This window comes from Macrotis lagotis, chromosome 1, assembly GCF_037893015.1.
Source record: "Macrotis lagotis isolate mMagLag1 chromosome 1, bilby.v1.9.chrom.fasta, whole genome shotgun sequence".
In the NCBI taxonomy this organism is placed as follows: Eukaryota; Metazoa; Chordata; class Mammalia; order Peramelemorphia; family Peramelidae; genus Macrotis; species Macrotis lagotis.
In genome coordinates, this window is record NC_133658.1 from 852,613,402 (window position 1) to 852,618,812 (window position 5,411).

The following is a 5,411-nucleotide window of genomic DNA, read 5'->3' on the forward strand; positions in this document are numbered from 1 at the left end:
GAAAACAGATTTTAAAAAACTCCAAAGAAAATAAAAGGAGTAAGGAAAAACTATGTTTTATTCTTTATTCAGACTCCAGCAGTTCTTTTTTTGGAAGTGGACACCATTTTCCATCTCTTGGATTCATCTTGGATCACTGTATTGTTTTGTTTTGTTTTTTACAAAACAACTTTATATTTTTTTTTAGATTTTTTGCAAGGCAAATGGGGTTAAGTGGCTTTCCCAAGGCCACACAGCTAGGTAATTCTTTAGTGTCTGAGACCGGATGTGAACCCAGGGCCTCCTGAATCCAAGGCTGGTACTTTATCCACTGCGCCACCTAGCCGCCCCAGATCACTGTATTGTTGGAAACAATTATCATCTCACAATATTGCTGTTACTGTGTTCAATGTTCTCCTGGTTCTGCTCCCTTCACTTTGCATCAGTTCATATGTCTTCTCAGGAATTTCTGAAACCATCCTAATCATCAGTTCTTAAAGTACAATATTATTTCATCACAATCATATACCACAACTTGTAAAAACATTCTCCAATTAATGGGCATGTTCTCCATTTCCAATTCTTTACCACCACAAAAAAAAAAGAGCTAGCAGGAATAATTTTACATTTTTATTAACTTTTGGTTTTCTATCACCTTCATTTCCAGTTATAACCCTCTGCACTTCCATACCCAGAAAGCTAACACTATAATAAAGAAAAAAAAAGCAATGCAGCTAAACTAATCAATGCTGTGTTCCATACCTACAGTCCTAATGAACCCTAAGATTATTTTTCCTTTTTGTCTTTCATATCACACTGCTGCACACTCATATATTAAGCTTGCAGTCCACTGAAACTTCCACATCCCTTTCACACAGATGATGTTCTAACCCTGTCTCCTTCTTCCTGTATCAGTGCAGTTGAATTTTTGAACCCAATTATAGGGGTTTATATTGATTCCTTTTGAAATTTCAGTTTGCTAGCTCTAGGTTCATTGGTCTGGCATATTGTCATGACTAGGTCGACAGTTTAGATCAAGAAATACAACTGTGAACTTTCAAAAACTATTCATTTTCAGGGGCGGCTAGGTGGCATAGTAGACAAAGCACCAGCCCTGGAGTCAGGAGAACCTGGGTTCAAATCCGGTCTCAGACACTTAGTAATTACCTAGCTGTGTGGCCTTGGGCAAGCCACTTAACCCCATTTGCCTTACCAAAAACAAAAAAACTATTCATTTTCTATCTCTGCTTTCAGAAGAAAAAGTATTGTAATTGGAGCCATGAAATTGGTCCTCTTATATATCAATAGAGTAGAAAAATATATTAGGAATCAGCAATGATGAGAAATGGACTCGTCTAAAAACATGATCACTTACCAAAGTTTCTCTGGAACTGGAAAATAATTTGGAGTTATGTTCCCAAAGAAACTAAACCGCATACTCTTTGACCCAGCAATATCATTACTAGGCTACTTCAAAGAGATCAAGGAAAGAGGAAGAAGGTGCATATGAACAAAAATACTTAAAACAACCCTTTTTGTTGGATCTAAGAAGTGAAAGGGGGTGCCCAATCATTGAGGAATGGCTGAACAAAATATGTTTTGTGAGAATAATGGAACATTATTGCAACTCGAAAAAACTTGAATGAAATGATGCAGAGTGAAGTGAGCAGAACTGGGAGCACAATTTATACAACTGCAAAGGAAAATAACTTTGAAAGACTTAACAACTCCAATCAGTTTAGGGAGTACCATGAATAGAGGACTGGTGATAAAACATGCACACTAGTTTGAGAAGTAATAAACCCAAGATGCAGAAAAATAGGCTTAATTATTTATTTACAGAATAATAGTTAATTACAGAATAATAATTCTTAGACTTGAAAACTATATAGATTTGTTTTGCTTGATTAGGCTTTTTTTTGCTATTAAAAGATCATTTCTCTTTTTGGAATGCAGACTGAGACTTGTGGTTTCTTTTTTTTAAACAAGGCAGTGGGGCTAAGTGACTTGCCCTAGGTCACACAGCTAGGTAATTATTAAGTGTCTGAGGCCGGATTTGAACTCAGGTCCTCCTGACTCCAGGACCTGTGCTCTATCACTGCACCACCTAGCCACCCCTCTCTTCTTTTCTTCAATAGAGAGAGGTATGTGCTAGCTGCAGCCCCCTTCTCCTGTTGATGAGTTCCTCCTGGAGTCTCCGGAAAAGCCTGAAAAAGCCTGGACTTCACTGTCATATAACCTCCAGAGTAGTGACTTCTTGTAACCCCATCATATGGGCTAGTCTCCCCTTCCCCATTAGAATATAACTCCTTGAGGGCAGAGACTATCTTTCTGCTTGCATTTGTTCTCCAGAACAGTGTGTGGAATAGGGTAAGATCTTATTAATACTGGCTGACTTGGCTTGTTTGGGTACTAGAGATATAAAGATAAGTCAAACTGTCCTTACATTGCATTGGGATAGGTCTGAGGCTCAAAAATGAAAGAAAAAGTCCACATCAATCTCAGATTTGGGTATGGTCTTTTATATTAGGTTTGGTTCAGTTTGGATTGGTTTTTTTCCCATAGAGTCATGCACCAATTTGACCCCTACGTTTCTACTTGGGTTGGTAAGGAAAAAGTGGAAGGGGACACGCACACACACATATACATACATTCACATAGACATATACACACACACACACACACACACACACACACGCGTGCGCACACACACACACACACACACACACACACACACACACACAGTGACTGGATAGTTCTAGAAATCACAGGACTACAGCCAGAGAAGGAAAGAACCTTAGAACTCATCTAACCCAGATTCTTCATTTTACAAATGAGGAAACTGAGGCCCAGGGTGGCTAAGTAAGTTGCTTAAGGACATACAGATAGAGCTATCAGAGGTAGTATTTAAACCCAGGTCCTTTGATTCTGGAGCCAGGGACTCTTGTTGCTTCTTCTGCTGTTGTGCTCTCCCTGTTCAGTTACCTGTTCAACAGTGCCAAGGGTTCTGAGTTTAAGGCTTGCCAACAGATGCAAGACGGTTTTCCCTCCCTTGGCCAAGAAAAGAACAAGGGGTTAGAATTTTCTGATATTTGAGGCTGGTGGTTTTTGGAATTCTGCCATCATAAGGCAAGATCATGGATCCACCCCCTCTTCTTGGTAGAAAAATACTGTTTGGCATGCCCAGATGTTTGCAGTCATAGAACCACCCACGTGTGGCCTCTGGATGCAGCTGTGATTGACATATGAAATGTTTCCCCCAGACGCGGGGGAGGCCAGTTTGCTGAGGACAGAATGGATAGAAACAGGTTTAGTGAAATGATGTATTTTTTTAACAGCTGGAAGGAGAGTAGTCTTTTTACCCTGCTTCGAAAGAAAAGTTGTCTAAATCAGGACTGAACCATCACATCCATGGACTCTAAAGTCGCTAACAAAGCTGAGGCACCAATGAGCCCCAAACCTGAGATCTGTCCCTTGCAGGACTAGGTTGGAATGGATTTCAGCAAGTCAGCACGTCTCTCATTATAAGTATTGAGAGCAAGGGTGAACATCTTTTTCTTGGGCAATAGTCAACTTCCCTTGGGGAGGGGGATCAGTACCTAAATATAAACCATAGCTTTCAGAGCAAACTGGTGAAGGGAAGGCAAGGGTGGCAAGATGAAAGCAATCATAAGCTAGGAATGGAAGAGCTTGGTGAGACCAGACTTCATCAAGCTATGGGGGTAAAGAGAGTTGGGTTTGTATATTAGCAATGGGATGGTGGCTCAGACTTTCCAAACCTGCTTCCTCATCTGAAAAATGGGTATGGGGCAGCCAGGTGGCACAGTAGATAGAGCACTGGCCCTAGAGTCAGGAGGACCTGAGTTCCAATCCAGCCTCAGACACTTAATAACTACCTGGTTGTGTGGCCTTGGGCAAGCCACTTAACCCCATTGCCTTAAATAAATTTAAAAAAAAAGAAAGAAAAATGGGTAGAGTAAAATTTGTAGTTCTTGCTTCAGTGTAGTAAAAAATGGGCTTTGAAAACCCTCTGCAGAAATAGGAGTTGTGATTCCTGGTCAGGAAGGCCCTCTGAGGGGAAAGGGAAAATGTCTTACAATCCAGGGAGCCAGTGGGCATAGACAGGAAAAGGGTAAGAAAGCCAAAGGAACAGCTGCCAGAACCAAGCCTGCTGGGAAAGGAAGGGAGAAGGGCCAGCCAAGAGCTGGTGGTTAGGGAGGCATGGCACGCCCTGCTTCCACACTTAGTGGGCGATTCCATTTCCAGGCAGGTTAAAAGTGGGGGGCCCCTTTGTAGTTAAGCATCCCCCTGCAGAGACAAGCTGTGCAAAATGATGGTGAAAGACTAGACATGGGAATTCTTGCTCCATATCTAGCCCATTTTACATATGTTCCATTAGGGCCACATAGAGGCAGCCCAAATCCCACAAACTTGCCCAGGGCCCCTGCCAAGGAAAGAGGATGGAGGAAAAGGTCTCACTCACAGATCAACAGAGTGAAGGCATCTGGAATCAGTTAATAGGCTCATGAAGAATAGTCCCTCATGAAGAGGGAGGCACCAATTCCGACAGGTGCTGTTTTGGGAACTCAGCAATGAGCAAAGGATGTCTTCATGCTGCCATTCATCCAGGACTATCTCCCTATCCAAGCATATGAGGGTAAATCCTATTTCCCAATGAGTGAAAGCCTAGCTGAGTGTGGTAGGGAGGGCAGGTCAGGAAAGAGGCCCCAACTAGGGGCTCATCTCTAGGGTTGGGGACTTGGAAGGGGGAGTAGAGGGAATCCTGGACTTATGAAAGATACTGCCCAGATGAAAATTCCCTCACCATCAACGCACATCAGCTACTGTTGGTGACCAGCTTTATGGACGTGCTGGAACACAAGAGAAGAGGTCACACAGTCACTTGGAGATCGAGGCAGCATTTGGACTCGGGTTTCTCTGATGCTAAGATCAACCCTCTACTCACTGCTTCAAGATACTTCCAAATATTACACCACAAAGAGGAAAGTGATGAAACCTGGAGCCAGGAATCCTGAGACCAGGCCTTGGGTTTAGGAGGAATCCCATTCCATCTCTGAACCTCTACTTTCCCATCTGCAAAATGGGGATCCTAAGATGTAGCTAGCTGTAAAGGACCTTAGAAATCAATTGTCTGATCTTACATTTTTCAGATAAAGAAATAGTGGCTCCAAGAAAAGAAATGATTTGCTTAAGGCCACAAGGGGAATTCTTGGTCTGCTGTTCCTTCCACTGCCCTGGGGCAGTGTGGTTTGTGGCCTTATGTTCAGAATCAAGGGAAATGCTAAATTTTGGTAGAGGTTAGTAAAATAGCGGAAAGGGCTTTGTCAATCTGGATATGCTAGGAAGACAAGACTTAGTCCCAGATAATCACTATTCTGTCATTGGTAAAAACCTCCATGAAGAGATGGACC